General features: G+C 41.1%; 1 protein-coding gene and 1 long non-coding RNA gene across 9 annotated transcripts in view; one reads left to right on the forward strand and one right to left on the reverse strand.

Annotated features, from left to right (window-relative positions):
• LOC149918646 (uncharacterized) overlaps positions 1–3114 on the reverse strand; it is a 30382-nt gene extending 27268 nt beyond the window's left edge. The window contains exons 1-2 of one of the 2 annotated variants that reach the window (XR_016465214.1): positions 2979–3114; positions 2713–2872 (exon numbers count right to left, since the gene is read on the reverse strand). This is a non-coding gene — a long non-coding RNA (uncharacterized LOC149918646). The remainder of the gene's footprint in view (positions 1–2712; positions 2873–2978) is intronic. The other variant, XR_016465215.1, reaches the window with a different exon arrangement.
• The window catches only part of ZFHX4 (zinc finger homeobox 4), a 151388-nt gene continuing 135094 nt past the window's right edge, over positions 724–17017 (forward strand). For 4 of the 7 annotated variants that reach the window (XM_090137732.1, XM_090137739.1, XM_090137738.1 and 1 more), the window contains exon 1: positions 724–1061. The gene's annotated coding sequence lies outside the window, so the exon portion shown is untranslated. Of the gene's footprint in view, positions 1062–1494; positions 1902–3187; positions 3535–11272; positions 11452–17017 lie in introns of those variants that run through there. The other 3 variants (XM_090137734.1, XM_090137733.1, XM_090137735.1) reach the window with 3 other exon arrangements.

A 17017-nucleotide genomic window follows, 5' to 3' on the forward strand; every position in this document is an offset into this window, starting at 1 on the left:
CAGGGTGCGTGCATGCGTGTGCGTGTGCTTGTAAATAAATTCCTCTTTATCTCAGTATGGGCAGATATCCCCTATCTCAGATATAGTATCCTTCCTTTTACAGGGGTGTTGCGTTGTACGTTCATTACCCCATTGCAAACATATATTTTTCATTAAATCCCCATTAAAAGAGAGGGAAAGAGAAAGGCAGGGAGAAAGACAAACAGCCAGCCAGAAAGAAATATCTCCCTGACGGAATAATTAATTTGGACCCGTTGCTTTTAAGTTCCCGAACAGTTAAAAGAGCAAGTCTGCCCCCTCCTTTTTTTTTTTTTTTTTTTTTTTTTTTTAATTTTCCCTAGCCATCCACTTTGTGTGCCTGTGCGTGTGTGTCTGTGTTACTAATGAAGTTTGCAGACTCGTGTTTGCATCCACGAGCTCTTTCCGCTGCCCCTCTTCTCCGGGCTGCCCGCGCGGCTCCCGCAGCCCCGGCGCAGCCCCAGAGCCGCGGCGCTCCGGCTCCCGGCCGCGGGGCTGCGCGTCATTTGCAGCCCGGAGAATGTTGATCACCTCACTAATTACACCTCTCCCTCGCCTCTTCCCTCTCCTCTCCCTCTCCCTCTCGCTCCCTCGCTCTCTCTCTCTCTCCTCTCTCTCCTCTCTCTCCCTCTCTCTCTCTCATTCCCAGAGTGCATATCGGGAATAGACACACAAAGACATGCGCACTCAACTTAATCAGCCATTTTTTTAAACAGGGCTAAAACGATAATAATTAGCAGAATAAAGACATATCGGATTTTCATTTCCTTTCCTCCTTTTCCCAACCCCTTCACAACCAAACAGCGAGACCGCGGTCGGCACATGCTTTAACAACTCCCGGACCCCAAAGGACCGCTCCATGCCCCCCACTTCTTGCTCAATCATTTTTATTTTCACCCAATAAAGTTGGAGGATTATTTTTTTTTATGATTTTTTTAATGAACCTTCTCTCGTTTACTTGGATGTGATCAGCTGTTAAGTAAATAAAGCAAAACAAAAAAAAGAGGCGAAGATCCAGTAGGAACTGCGAGGGGAAATGGAAAGTAAGTTTTTTCTTTAACTTTTATTGAGTAGTTTGTGTTAAATTTAGGTCGAGTATCGATTATCTTTCCAGGCTGATCTTGCACAATCTTTGATATTTCGCTCTCGCTCTCTCTCTCTCCTCTCTCCGTGCCTCTTTCTCTCTCTCTCACATACGCACACACACTCACATCCCCGCATCCCGCGTACCTCTCCCCTCTCTCTCTCCCCCCTTTTTCTGCCTGTTTCCCCATTTTTAGGTATAGTATTTGCTCTCGCTCGGGGAGGAGGGGCTGCTTTTTCTCTCTCCCTTCTTTCTTTCCCTCTCTCTCTCTCCTATTCCGGGGGATACGTTTGTTTGTGCATTATGATATATTTTTTTTGTTTGTTTTGCTTTGCGGATTTTTTTTTTTTTTTTTTTTTTCCGGGATGTAACTTCGGGACCGAACGGGGGACCCTGTTTACTTTGCACAGGAGGGTCTGGGGGTGTCCCCCGCTTTGTATTTCGCTCGTTTTTTGTCTGGGAGCTCGGGCTGGGGGGAAGCACTGTCAGATGAGGAGCGCCGTTCCGGCTGTCAGAACCCATCGTCCGCCGCCCCTTTTGGGTTCTCGCTGCCGTCCCGCAGCTCGGGCTCCCCAAAACTTTGAGGTGCTTTCCGAAGGCTCTCCCCCCCCACCCCCCTCCGTCCCTCTCCTTCCCATCTCCACCCCCCTCGGCCTCCCAAACTTTCGCTTTCGGGAGAAGGGGGGGGTGGGGTGGGGTGGCGGTGATGCCAACAGGGCAATGGGGACCCTGACTCTGAGCGCGTGTGTGCGGGTGAAGGTGTGGGGTGCCCCCCCCCTCGCCCCCCTTTATTTCGCAGGTAGGTTTCTCAGGAGCAGAGCAAGGGGCGGCTGCGTGTTTATGTGTGTGTGTGTGCGTGTGTGAGCGCAGTGGGACCGCGCTGCCGACTGGCTCTGGCAGCCGGAGGAAGCGAAGCCCGTTAGGAGCGCGCCCTGCCTCTGTCAGTCTCACCGCGCGGCCCGGCCCGGCTCTGAGCGGAGCGACCCGGCCCCACCGCCCCGGGGATGCGCGGCTGCTGCCTGCGGGCGCTGCCGGCTGGGAGCTGGAAGAGCCCCGGCATCCCCGCCGCGCTGTGCTGCGCCGCGCCGCGCCGCGGGGAGGGCTCCTCGCCGGCTGTGTTCAACGCAGCCTTTCTGAGGGTTTTGCAAAGGAGCGGAGGGGGAGGGGAAGGGGGGGACGACTACGGTTGTTTTGCGGGACGGGACTCTATTTATTTATTTATTTGTTTTAAACCGAGCACCGAGATGGAAAAAAAAAAAAAAAAAAAAAAAAAGGAAAACAACAGCCAAGCAAAAGGAAAAAAAAAAAAAAGAGAGAGAAAAAGGTCATAAACAGCGAGCAGGCAGTTCGATCCCTGCCCTATCTGACTGCTCGTGCCAGAATCAAGTGCATCCCTTCCCATCACGGCGGCTAATGGCAGACGCGTCCCTGCTTCCCCTTCTTGCCATACGTGAAATTTCCTGCAAAAATACTAATAAACTTTCCCCCATCCGATGCTAACTTACGGCGGTGCCCCTCCACTCCTCCCTTCCTTCATCTTGCCCCCCTCCTCCCCCAGCCTCCCCAGCAGCAGCAGCAGCAAACGCCTGGGTTGGTATTTCTTTTGTTACCTGCGAGCCGGGCGGCTGGGGTCCCTCCTCGGCTGCTTAGGGCACCGGGTCCAACCGGGAGAGGAGGCACAGCAGTCGGGTTCAGCCCGTTTCACCTCAGCGCCGTCCCGAGGAGGCTTTAGCCACCATTCAATAACACACCCTCCTCCTCCTCTTCCTCCTTAGGTACCAAGGCAGAGATCGCAAACATAACACCCCCCTCCCCACCAAAAAAAAAAAAAAAAAAAAAAAAAAAAAAAAAAAAAGCCAACCAAAAGACAACTTGCCAGGCTGAAGATGGTGGATTTACATTAAGCCAGACACAGGCAGGTTCACTCAGGAAGTCTGACCATCCCGTTTTCTGACAGTTGCATTTCCTCGGCTCCATTCCGTCCTCCTCTTTTCTTTTTCTTTTTTCTTTGCTTTTTTTTTTTTTTTTAATTCTCTTTTTATTAGCCTCGTTCCATTTTTAATCGAGGATTATGTAGTTGGCAGGAGGACAGTGAGAAGGAGAGTGGAAAGAGAGGGCTCGTGTGCTTTTGGGGTGGTTGCTGTGAGGGTGTTTTTTTTTGATGGTGCATTTTTTTTTTTTTTTTTTCAATTGTGTTTCTCCTGGATTTTCAGTGGCTCGATCCTTGGGAGCGGTGCTGGAGTGTTTAAAAAGATCATATGTAGCATTATATTTTTAGTTTGGTGGTGGATGGATGGAAGAGGTAGTGAGAAGCCTTTGCAGCCCTGCCTGTTGTTGGTTAGATTGAGGCAGAGACTTGGCTGCGATTGGGACGCGACTGTGACATGGGCATCGATCGCTTCCATTGAGAGCAATGCAAAAACACAGCCTGGGTATGTAACACTCTCAGTGCCATCAACACTTGTTTTACTTTATATTTACTGGCAAAACTGACAGAACGATCTGGAGCGCTTTTCTTTGAAATGAGGAATACAAACGTTTGGCTGGGAAGGTGCACAAAGAAGATTGTGGAAATAAATGGGGGGCTGAAGGTTGGGCTGGGGGGGAAAGCCTTAATCATCATTGCTCCACTTCCTATTCATCTGACTGTATTTAAGGAGTTTCTCTCTTTTCTCGACTCGGGGATCCTACTAAACTGGTGGAAATGAAAAAAAAATCAGACAATCAACCTTGAGGGAATATCTGCTAGTTTTCAGGGTTTGCGGTTTCAGCCGGTAGGAAGGCACACAACATAAAAGATGGCTAGCCAGCTGTTTTAACCTCTTGCACCTGGCTCCAGATCTGGGGCTCACTAGGATTATTCAGTTATTCGTGCTATCTGTGCCTGAATATTTATAGTGTACGATCTAGAGATCCACACAGTGCATTGTAGCATCTCTTTATCCTTTAGTCTTGGTGGTTTTGGACTTCGTCAACATAAACATGTATTCAATAGTTTTCATTTTTATGATAATGAACATAGAGGGTCAATGAAATATAGAGGGAAAAGTCGTAAATCTGCAAAAGTGAAACCTACCCAAGGAACAAAGAAAGGTCAGGTAAACCATCTGTGTAAGTCACAGTAATAGTACCTGCTGTTTGGCTTATGCAGTGATACTGCTTTATTATTCTCTAAAATGAAACTTATCCACTAGATCAAGTTAAAACTAAAAGAGAGCCGTGGAGATGATAAATGGCGTTGCGTGTGTCTTTCAGAACAGGGAGATGTTTTTGTTCCTAGGTTTTTGAATAGTTCAGGTTTATTTGTGAAGATGGTGCACCAGCAAAGATCATATAAAGGGGGCCGAGAAAAATCACTGTTTAATATTGCAGAATTTACTGCTTCCATTCTGACCATGAGCCTAAATTTACACAATGAAATTTGATTATCTCTAATAACAATATTAGATCCTGCACTGGATGGATGAGAATTGAGGTGGTTTTGTTGATTGCAAGGGTTTAATGTTGCATTTCAGAATCTGATGTGGTTTAGCCTCCCTTCCATTAACTGGAAAACCCCTGAGGTTTTACAATTATTTCTTAAAGATAATACATTTAAGATTGCATTGGTAGGCTGAAGAAAAGTCATAAAGGCAAGAAGGGAAGCCCTTAATAACTCTTGAGATTCAGACATGTTCAGCAGTTAGATTGGCTCTGACTTCACCAAGGGTCGACAATGTGTCATTTCCATGAAGCCAAATTGCCCTCTGCCTATATGATATTAATGTGCAAATCAATATTTCAGGGATTAAATTTCCCTTCTTCATTTTTTATGGTTTCTACCTCAATAAGTCTCAAGTCTATTAGAAGAGGCTGGATGATTTAAAATCTTTCACTGCAGAATGGCTTGTCGTAGCCTTGTTTCACAGACCGTTTTTAGATTTTCGTTATAAAAGACGAAAGGCATTCCAAAGAAGTTGATAGTCAATATAGGGACATGCTCACTGTTGTAAAGCCATTGTTCGATTAAGAGCTAAAAAGGTATTGGAAATATAATATATGTGTTTTTATAATATATATTCATTCTGCTGCTTTAAAAATATTGTGTTAATCACCTATTGATTTATTTCAAAATCGATTGAAGCTTCTTTCTTATTAGTGATTTGTTCAGCATTCTTCAGCATTGTTGTTAATTTCCTTAAGCAGCATGCATGAATTAATCTACTGGCAGAATGTGTTTTGAGTTTTCTTTGAAGCATACTTAAAACCAGGCATTTCTACCTATTTAAGATGAGTGGTGTGAACAGCTTAGTATTGTTGGGAGAGCAGGGCACTTCGGACTCAGCATTGTTTTAATGAAGCTCAGGGGCATTTTGTAAATATTTTATGATTTCTACTCAGATGCTTATCAGCAATGTTTATGAAAGGTTTCCACTGAATATTCAGGATCAGTTAAAAATTAAAATGGAGCTATCTGATCTGGAAGGAAACAATACATGACAGAAAATTTAGGTCAAAATATGAGGTTGTGACTTTATCACATAATCTTGGGAAGGCCCTACTGTCTATCATTTAGTGTTGTTTTACAGTCTTAGACCATCTGGACCAAGTTCCGCACAGCTGCATGAATTTCATATGTGATAGAACATTTTTTCCATTCAGTGTGAAATGTTCCTTCCTAAAAACGTACACCAGACTCGCTTAATTTAGTCTGCTAAAAGAAATGCACATGAAAAAGGACAAAAGGCTCTTTAATCTCTGCAAGCTGTTTGTTTTTCTTCAAGATTCCTGTCTGTTTGGGTTTGAAAAGTCATGTTTATTGAGCTGATGATTCTGAGGTGTGACATTAAAATAATATATGATTTTTGTGCTAGTTTCTGCTCTCCTAGTTAATTTGCAGAACTACTTTTTATGCCTGTCAAAACACATAGTTAATCTATTCTTATTTACAATTAATCTCAATAAAATTAATCTTAACTATGCCTTAGTCAGTAGCTTAAAATATCTAATTATATTCAATTAACTGCTGTCATAGTAATTAACACTGCTTAATTGCCTCTGCATATATTTATGTAAAGCTCATTAGTTACTGCTTGCTCTTTTTTTCCTTTTCTCCTTCCCATTTTTGTGGCTCTCAGAGCACTGACACGAAACCCAGGGCAGGTTTTTGACAATTTGCTTCTTGAAGGATCTATGACAATGGCAGCACATGTGTTTGTAGCATGTTATGTGCATAAATATTTATGTTTTCATCTGCAAAAGGAGTACCAGAACTAGGTCTATAAAGAACTTCCAGCCCTCCTTTCCTCCTTCCCCCCCTTTTCCTACCCCAGCACATACAAAAATGTTTTCTAGCCTTGTTGATAGAAATATGAGAAGCCAGGTTAAGCTTTGTGTTTACAAATGAAGAGCTTTTCTGCATCTGCCTTGGGGCTGTACCCAGAAGGCAGAGCTTTGCTGCTCCGAATTCATTCAAAGGGTTAAAGACTTGGCCAAGGTTCAAACCGAGAAGCGCCCAGGGAAAGTGCATGTGAATATGTACAAGTTTCATGTAATTAGTGCTTAATTATATTAACATATGCAAATTGTCAACTTAGGAGCTTGTTGAGCTGGCAAAGATCAGCCAGGCACAATTGCTGTATTGTTCTGAAACAATAATGGATTTCAAGTTGGATTGTGAAAACACATAACTAGCTATCTAATTTAACTCATACCATGGTGAAATTTCATTAGTCTCCATGGAGACTGGTTTAATTGTGCTGACTAATGTTCTGGGCTGCAGAATGTCCTAAAAAGAAAGCGTTGTTTGCCTAATCCACCTTACAATGACACTTGTTTGTACATGTTTCCCTTGTGTGAGAATTTGCATATGCAAATAAATAGTTTCTCTGCCCCATTTGTCATGGCTGTTCATTACCCATGAAGGGGACATTGTTACTAGGCTGTTACTGAGTCTCCCAAGACAGGATAGTGTCAACCAGTCCAGCCACATTCTTTCATAATTTGTTTCTGATTAATAGACCAGAGTGAGGCTCATTCTATTCAGGCCTCTGCAAAGGGAAGGTCAGTTCTGTCACTGAAAAGAGTTTCCGCAGCAACTGAAGTTTTTGCTCTCCCTCCCCCACCCCCTGCTCTCTCTGGCTAAAATAATCATATTTAAAATAATGTATTCTCGCTCTAAGGAATACCTCCGCTAATAATCTCTAGTTTCCTAAAGCAAAAGATAGGAAAATAAAGGAGATTCTGGTATTGGAATATTAATCCTGTTTTTGACAGAAAGGTAAACTGATATAATTGCTTTTCAGTCGAAGGAATGGGGGTTTATACAAGTGTGAAAGCATCGGAAAAGGATTAGCATTTTTTTGCATAATGAAAAGCTCTGTTGAATAGGGCACTGAATGGTTGACTGAATGACTGAGATGAAAGGAAGATGAAAATGCAGGCTCCTCTTTCTTTATGCGTATGTTCAGCTCTCCCTAAAGTTATGTTTGTCCAAGACTTGAGAAAACAAGCAGGAGCTCGGATTTCAGCAACTTTTTAAGATGCCCCGCGTTTCCATCATCATGTGAAGTAATGCGTACGAGAACAGCGTAGCGAAAGGCTGATAAACCCAGGTTTGGATGGAGAGGAGTTCCAGGAACATGACAGGAAAACCAAATATTGACTATTGGGTATCGAGGACTCCCAGCACCTCGCCTGGGGAGCAGAACAAGGGAGGAGGGGGCCGGCAGGGAGAGACGGACTCGGTTTAAAAGTTGCCAATGGAAATTATGCATCAACGCGTAATAATCTAATAAAGTTTGGTATTCAAGGAAGCGAGGTTTAGTCCATATCTGTTTTAATTATTAAACTATTTCTCTTTTGGAAAAAGTTATGAATTCTGACTCAGTGCTAAGTGTTTAAGTGGTTTGTTTAAAGCCTTTCTGGGAAAATATTACTCTCTTGCTTCAGCTTTTAAAATAGAGAAAGCGTACTGAAATAGAAATTGATGCATGCACACAGCAAGCAGGGTGTTCGGCAGGGCTGCATCCCTGTACTCAGGCTGTTCAGAATTGTTTGGTTCAGGTAGGTTCAGGTGGCGAGAAGGGCCCCAGCCTCCTACAGTCAGTGCAGTACTCTGACTTCAGCCAGAGCAGAATCAGGCCCTCAGACACGGCTGCAACTGGTTAGCTGTTGACAATGTGATCAGTGCTTCTAATTATGTTCTCTCAACAGTAATTAGGGCAGTTAAAATACCATAAGTGTTGAGCCACTTTTGAAAGTGGGAAGTGGTTCTTTTGTATGTATGTAAATCAAATGCAGTGTGAATAATTATTTGTATGTATGCATATTAAATAGGTTTGGGCTTTTTTTTTTTTTTTTTTTTTTTCCTTCCAGGTCAACATAATTACTGATTTAGAGCTACTGGGGAAAACTGCTGGTAGTTAGAGTAAATGTTAACTTGTTCAGAGTTTTGGGGTTGTTTTTTTTTTTTTTTTTTTTTGAGTTTGTAGAATATGTATTTGTAGATGTTTGTTAGATCAACACTAGATTTGATAATGTTTAAACAGTTAGAGACACTTCAAGGAAATTAGAATTGGATAAATGAAATAAAATTGCAAACGTAGAAAGAAGTTGGTAAGAGTGAAGTAAGAAAAATGGTCTCTTTTAAGACGAAGTACAAAACTTTCGATGGGGCTTGAGAATGTTTTACTGCTAGATATGAAATTCCTTAAAACTTCTTTTAAAGGAACATGCTTACGGGATATTCTTTTATTCTGGGAACAGCTTATTAGTGTATTTCCATTAGAAGAATGTGTTAATTTAAGAAATAAATTCATTTATATTTTAAAATATTGTTAACCAAGCACCATGTGTTGTCTCTGGCAAGGTTCCAGCCACTGTAGAATTGGATAACGCATGGGTTAATAATAACTGATGTGATGTCTGCATTCTTACTGAATGGGCAGAAACCCAGCTAACTGAGTTTCAAGATTTTACAGAATAAGATGTAATGCAGAAAATGTTTATGTGAACAGATGCATAGATAGAAGAAACTAGAAATAGTTTGATGGTTGCTTTTACCTGGTAGGTCCTGTTGGGTTGCTGTTGGGATTATTATTAATTTATTGATTAGAAGAGAACTTGTTTTGCGGAAATAAGGGGATCTATTTTGTCCTTTAATACGTGCCTTTAATACACACTACTGTATCTCTTTTAGCAGTCATGCTGTAGGACATTTATACCTGTATTTCTGCTATTTCTCTAGCTTTTATTTATCTCTAAAATATGCAGGAAAAGTTTGTGCCAGGCTGAAATATGGTAATCTTGTTGAGGACTGATGTTTTCTGCTTAAACAAAATATTCTAAGCAATAGTTTAATCAAGTTTTATGATCAAAATAAAAAATTGCCATATTGAGACACTCTTCTATGTGTTCATATGACTCAGCATCAGCTTTAAACTAAAAAAAAAAAAAAAGTGATTTAGAGATTAATTTGTCTAAATTACAGTTTATTTGCTTTAGGTACTTTTGGGGACAATTTGAAACGTGCCCAGAAGCTGGGATTTCTTTACAGACAACCTTAGCAGAGTTTTGGCACTCATGCTGATCTGATAGGCTGTACCAGCTCCTAAGTAGGTGTTGTAGGTGTTCAGGTCAATAGTTAATAAACTAAATGCTGTATGTTCATGATAGACCATGGTGACTCTGGCAACATTTACCATATAGGCTGCAATGCTTTCTAACGGACAAGTGTTGAGCACACTAGACATATATCTAAAATTAGATTTAAGTAGAGAAATATTCTGGTTCTAAAACAAAGAGAACCTTATAAAATGCTTATGCCAACGTGAGTAAGCCTAGGACACAAACTCAGATGGAACTAGAACCTGATTCCTATTCATTCTGCTATAATAACAATAATTGTTCTGAAAGAGAGGGAGATATATAGACATAAAACTGGCAAGGGTTGATATAGGTATAAAAGGCATGAGGCCCTCAGTCACCAGCAGAAAATAATTCCATAAAATCAAATATTAAGGATTTCACTTCTTTTTGCACTAGCATTTCCAAGGACGATGTGCTTAGTGCAGGAGGTGTTACAGCAGTTGTAAGAAAGAGGCTTCACAGGGACTCTGGCAGAGGTGTCTCTGCTCCTTCAGCAGACAACAGCAGAGCTGAGGGGCTGGGAGCAGTGGCTGCTGAGGGCTTGCTCCTCCCTGTTTTGACATCGAGGCTCCCTTATAGAGAAATGTGCCTAATCTGAGGTGACAAGGCACCTGTCACTAGCAGTGCTTCAATGTTTGGGGCACTGATGGAAATCTGGAATAATCCCAGTTATTTCTGCACTTGTTCCTGTATACTGTGGTAGAATAGGTTGGAATAAACACTTTTTTGAGGAAAGCAAAGACAAAACTTCTTGCCCTTCATTTGCTGGGGTTGATCTTTTGACTTTTTATATTCAGAGAGCCAATGTTTTCCTAAGAAGAGAGAAGGGGGAAAAAAACAATTGCATTTACCAAGTTATGTGACCATTTCAAGCACAGGTGGTTTTTCCATGTGTAAAGACATGGCTGCCCACCTTCAAATCAGAATTTATGTGTATTTTAATGTCTATTGCTCTGTATGACTTACCTTCTAGAGAAAATAAAGGTCTAAGTGAAAAGCAGCTCCGTAAGCAGGGAACTTATTCCTGTAAGTTTCACTTTGATCCTTTATATATATATATATAGTTATAAATTTTGTTTACAGCACTGAGGGTTTAAATTAAAGAAGATGTAACATCTCCAAAATAAATTATTTAGCTACGTGGCAAATGTCACCCCTCAATCCCTGAATTCCTTGGAGTTTTATGAACTGCTTGCAAAAAAACACGAGATCAGTGTGCTTGCCATGCCACTGTGGCCAGCTGTGGGGTGGGTGCATTGCTGCTGCTGTGTAGCGATGTGCTTAGGGCCTTTTTCCAGCAGGATCAACTGACTGATTGCTATAGGTCGACAAGATATGATTTCTCATCTGGTTGTTTCAGCTCCACTAAGAAGCATTGCTGGGGCTGTTTTAAGTCACGAGTGGCCATGCCTGTGGATTTCTCAGTGCTGGATGCTTGATGCTTCGTTCCCCCAGCATTGCTGCAATTTCCCATTTTGACCGAGGGCCTGGTCCAAAGTCCAGTGTTGCCTCATCGATTCCTCCCGGCCTTGGATCAGACCCTCGTACAGAAGAGTGCCATCTGCTGAGGCGCCTGCCGCAATTCAGCGCTGCCGGGTGGCCCGGCCCCAACCCGACCCCGGTCCGGAGCCCTCGCTGAAATCACAGGGCAAGAACGCGGCGGTCACAACTTTTTCTCGAGTGGGTGTTGGAAAGCAACGAGAGACAATGGAGTCCAAAATGTTAGTATTTAAATATAGCAGAAAACTGGGAGTCTGACGATAGCTCAGCTACTAGGGAGGAAATTCAGCCATCTGGAGCTTGTGACCCATCCAGACAGGGGTGGGGTGGGGGGGAGATCTTAAAAATGAAGGATTTCATTGAGTGTTGAAATTTATTCTCCGAGCAGGCTGCTGCCTTGCTGCAGCACAGGTCTCAGAGTGGTTTTGTGCTTCAAAGATGTACATACCGAGACACCTTGCTTCTTGCCACAATCTCATGTTAACAATAATGTTTCTGGACCAGACTCCTTTGGCCTAGCTCTGGTTTTACTGGTTGATTTGAGTTTGTTTTTCAGTGGTATCATTGTTTATAAATTTTTGTTGTTGTTTTGTTTTGATTTTTTTTTTTTTTTTTTTTTTTTGGTGAGGCTGTTTGAATTTTTAATATACTCATAATGGCAGTGATCTATAAACATTTCTGTGTTCAGCTCTGCAGAAGGGCTGAATCTGCTCTCAACAATTTCATTCTTATTATTTTTTTAAATGTGATTTTAACAATTGGAGGCAAAGATATTCAAAATCTTTTAGGTTCATTTAAAAATCTATGCAATTTAAACAAACGCTGAATTGTGTAAATGGTTTGTCTGGGAATTACTTAGGCTGCACAGCGTAATAACATTTTATTAGCTGTCATTTGTTTTCTAGGAAGAAAATGTTGATTTTTATGTTGTGTGTTACGTGCAGACTTGGCACTGACACGGGACAGTCCCTGAACACGAATTTCTAAAAAGGTGGGACAGTAGTTGCCCAAAAGGTGAAGACTTGAGAAAAATTGGGGTGGGTCATTTCTTTCCTGAAATGAAGCAGGGTACAGATTAGGAGCCATTAAGGTTTGCCAGGAGTTGCTGGTCATAGAAGCCTGTTTAAGTGCTCACTGTCAACAAGGAAATCATGGGCAGCACTTAAAGTGGCTCACCTCTGATTTATTCATAAACCTCACACGAGCACTTGGCTTTGTTCTTGCTCTAGTAAGGGGGAACTGATGCCAATAAGAACAGGAATAAAGAGCTTCTTGCATGGTCCAAAAGTGAATAGCACTTTATCTCAAAGCATGACCTCCATTCCCAAGATCTGTTGTGTTACAGTTGACTCTGTCTAGATGTGTATTCTCGGATGAATTGCCAGAAGAGGTTACAACAAATATATACTTTGTAAACCCTCTAGATGTAACAAGAACTGTGTAACTGGAACTTAAGTTCTAACTTGACAGAAAGGTTGCAGCATTTGTTGTGAACTGAGAGATATCCGCTTCAGACGGCGTTTTATGGTGGAGTTTTTAATGTGAGTCAGAAAACAGTGTGATTATGTGGCTGTGATTCAAGAGAAAATTTTATGTTCTTTCAGGGATTCATTTGAAAAATATATTTTGATGCATGTAGGCACAGACACGAGCGAGTTCTGAGACAAAAAAAAAAAAAGACATTTTAATGCATATTTGATTGCTGTTGCTGTATTTTTGTTTCTCTAAAAAAGGCAAAGTAGTGCTAGCAGTCCACGATGGGGGAAGGGACCTTTCAAAGACGGTCAACTGCCATGTTTGCACTGGGGCAGAGGTTGAGTACAGTTACTTAAATCCCCAGAGAAACATTTAGTTAACGCTGGTCTCTTTCTGATCCCGTCTGAGTCTGGTTTTCTTTTCTGCTTTTTAATGAAGTTTGTTTGTTGCTATGTTTAGGTTACGTTTTTAGACTGACTTGCATTTTCACAACAGATTTGACCAAAAGAGTCATAATGGAAGACAGTGATGAGAGTTAATGATACGTCTTTGATAAAGCAGTCCTCGTGTGCAATCTGATCACAGCCATCAGCTCATTTGTCATGGCTGAAGTGAAAATGTCAGGACCAATGAGTGTATCAGTGCTGAAGGGGGCGAAAGGGCTTTTGGAGACACTTTTGTGCTGGGAGTGGGCCACAGCTTAGATGCAGCTCTAGGGAAATACTGGGATTAGCCAACTCTGTGCACAAATCCCTAGCATAACAGAATTAGTTGGGAAAATGAGGTTTGTTAGCGAAAAAAAAAAGTCTGTAGAACTGCTGTAGGCTGCAGACCAGGAACTATGCAAAACAGTGAGGCATTTTATTAAAATAACTTTAGTGATGTGCATTTATACACATTCTACTGTGTATGGCATTTGGTAGCTAGCAAAAAAAAAAAAAAAAAACACTATTTTAATGCATTTTGCATATGTATGCTTCAAGAAAAAATAGTGTACGTAAAATAAATATAGTTTTCACTATCTTAAAATAAGGTTTTCTGAATTTAACACAGAACACAGAGAAAACAACTTATTTAAATACCAACCAGTGCTGCTGATGTTTTTGCATAGGTTAGTTCAAACAAAAGCTCAGGGCAATCTCCCTGCTGTAGACTTCTCTTCACTCTCAAGGTGTAATTCATGCCACAGGAGCATATTGCTCACTAAACTAGGACTCTGGTCTAACTAGACTCTTCTTTTTTTCTGGTCTGTAAAAGATGTTTCTGAAGATTTTCACAGTAGGCAGATGAGGGGTAAATTTTTTAGATTTCTCAAGAACCAGATTTAATTTCCCTTACAATTCTGTTTGTTTTTCACATTCATTATAAAAACTCTTGATAGTTTTAGCAGATGATTTCAGTTTTCTTTCTTAACCTCAATACATTCATATCTTTAACAGTATCCTGCAGCAGTGAGTTCTACTGCCTAATCCCTCCACAGCTCTCATCATTTTAATTTGTCACAGCCTAACTTTCTTGGAAACCTGCTACTTGTCTTTCAGTAAGCCTCTTCTTCTCACTTCCTGTTAAATATCTAGGAAGAGCAGGCTGCTTTTCCCTCTGCAATGTCCGTAATAATTATGAAGAAATCTTGATTTCTTTGAGGTGGGGATCATGCCTACCAGAGCAATTCAGCTGCTATGAAGCTGTGCAGATGTTCAGTCAGGTGATGTGGTTCTTGCACTGCTCTAGTGCAAGCAGAGTGAGAAAATGTGTAGTTCTATGTCCAACATGTAGAGTAATGGGGAAATGTCTGAGTAGCAGACTTAGCAACTGTCTGCTTAGCATTAGATAGTTGTCTGTCTGGCTACATCAGCTAACGATGTCTCAGCCTGTGGAAGGGTTAGGTTACCTTTTTAATACTGAAGGACAGGGGGTGTTTTGACTTCAGAGGCCCACACCAAGGATGTTCAGGAGACAGCTGCCATTGGACTAAAAGGTGTTTTTCCTTTGTTTGATGTTGTCATTAGAGGTGTCTTTGCACTTAATGGAAGGCTATGATAGGAACTAAGGCTGGTATCGACGCTTGTGTCACTGGTGTGATAGCTGCCATCATTACCATGTCTACATGCAAGGGCCTTCAAAACAGAACACGATGGGGAGCAGCACCAGCTCTGGCACACACCAGCAGTGTGCCAGCCTTGCCACCATGCGTTTGTCTGCTGGGCTCATTCTTTCCCAAAAACCTGGGTGTAAGTTTGGGAGCATGCTGCTGGTGAGGGGTGGAGAGTAGGCTCTGCATGGAGGAGCCCTGGGCTGTGCTCAGATAGCAGGTAATCACCAGCGGTGGGCTCAGGCCTCCCGCAGTGGGTTTGCTGCTGGAGCTGAAGCTGCCTGTTGTGGTGGCAGGCTGCAGACTGAAGCCTTCTGGGCATCATCACGCTGCCAACATGGCCACAGGTTCAAAGCACCAGGCAACCCTCATTCTGCTGTAGGAATTTTCAGCGATGCTGCAGCCTTTAAACCCCAAACACTTCTCTGTTTATGCGTGTCAGTGTGAGTGGCAGCAGCAAAGTAATTTATTTAATCTAGCTCGTACTTATCTTTGTTAGGAGTCGTCTGCAGATTTCTTCCATTTCATGTACAGTGAATTGTCCTCTTTCAGATAATGCACTTGAACAACCTTCTTTTTGTTTAATTCTATTGATTTACAGTATTGAAGTGAAATATCTGATACCTGTTTCCTGCACTTTGACTGTATGTAGTCAAAGAAGCTGATGAGATTCTTCCCTCCTTTCCACAGGCCCTTTAGCTGTTTTAAATGTATAATTATCATGGCATGTCATTTGATAGCTGCACTAATTGCTGCCAACCATTGTCTGTTTGCACTTAATGCTGAAACCTGATCAACATCCTGCTTTGGTTGATGTTTAGTGGTAAACTTTAATTAACTCTTATTGCATTGAAGAAGAGCTCAGTCTCTGTGCTAACTAATCATTTACCTTCATTATGTCCTGACAGCTCCACTTGTTCCTGGTACTAATAGATACACCAGTCAGTAAATAAACCTGCAAACCTTCATGCCTTGAAGTTGTTCCCCATTGATATTTTGTTGCTTAAAGTATAATGGGGTAAAGATAATTATTTCAGTTAGTTTCGTATCTCTGCTTTTCCAGGCACCGATCTCAAATTGCCTTTTTCATGCCAGACAATATCATTTTAATAGTAACTGTAGATTTAAGATAACATTATTCCTTCAGCATGGTTCCTATACACATGCATCTTTTGAATCAATACAATTAAGCTTGTCTCCTGTTGGAATTCTTGTAATTATTTTTCCTGAAATACTTTTCCTGTAATGATATTGAAGTTAAAGTAATCAGGTTACTGGCAGATCATGTAAAATTCAACTCAAAATTGCTGGCTGCTTGATTTTAATTTGTCTGACATCAAGTTTGTTTGAAAAGGGATAATATGTGGTTAAACCAAGGAGCTTATAATTATGGTTGACATTTGTTTGTTTATAATGAAATCTAATTAAAGTTCATACGTTTTAAAACACAAAAGTTAATTACTGAATTGCTCACTTCACTTATGCACAGCAGTCAAATTAACTTGCAGAACAAAAAATGACAAAAGACTATGCATAATAAAAACAAAATGCCCAGCTGATCTTGGCAATACAAAACAAATTTGCCGTGATAATATTCTAGAAAAAACAATTGCTTTATTAATAACTAAACTGTTTAAAAAACATCCTGTGTTTTCATTGACCAGGCTGATTATGATACAGAGTAATATTTAAATGTTTAACATGATTTACAATACCCACAGCTTATTTCTTTTCCTTTGCATGTGCATAGTTGGAGGAGTCCTGTATTTTTGCAAATGGTGCTCAGAAACACAGCTCTTTACGTTTTGTTTCCATCAAGACTTTCTGGAATCATCTGGAGTCGTAGTATCTCCCCGAGAACTCAAATGTTTGCTCAAGTATCTGCCCTGTGATAACTTCTAGAAAGATTAATTGCAGCATTTTTAACATACAAGAAATTTAACATTAGGCAAACAAAAAACACCTACTCTAACATTTATTTCATAGTTGGTTTTGAGACAGAAAAGTGCTAGGTGAATATTACAGAGTTATTTTGACCCTCTAGCCATTATTTGTTGGCATTACAATCTGGTCTTACTTTCCAAATGTGCTGAGAGACTACACAACCGACTTGAATAAAACCCCAAAGTCCGTGTTAATTTACACTCTAAAAGATTATGCTACTGTATTTTCCATTATTAATGTATTTTTAGTATACTTAATTATGCTAATATTCTATT

This window comes from Phasianus colchicus, chromosome 3 (assembly GCF_987193195.1).
Source record: "Phasianus colchicus chromosome 3, bPhaCol1.hap1.1, whole genome shotgun sequence".
NCBI lineage: Eukaryota > Metazoa > Chordata > Aves > Galliformes > Phasianidae > Phasianus > Phasianus colchicus.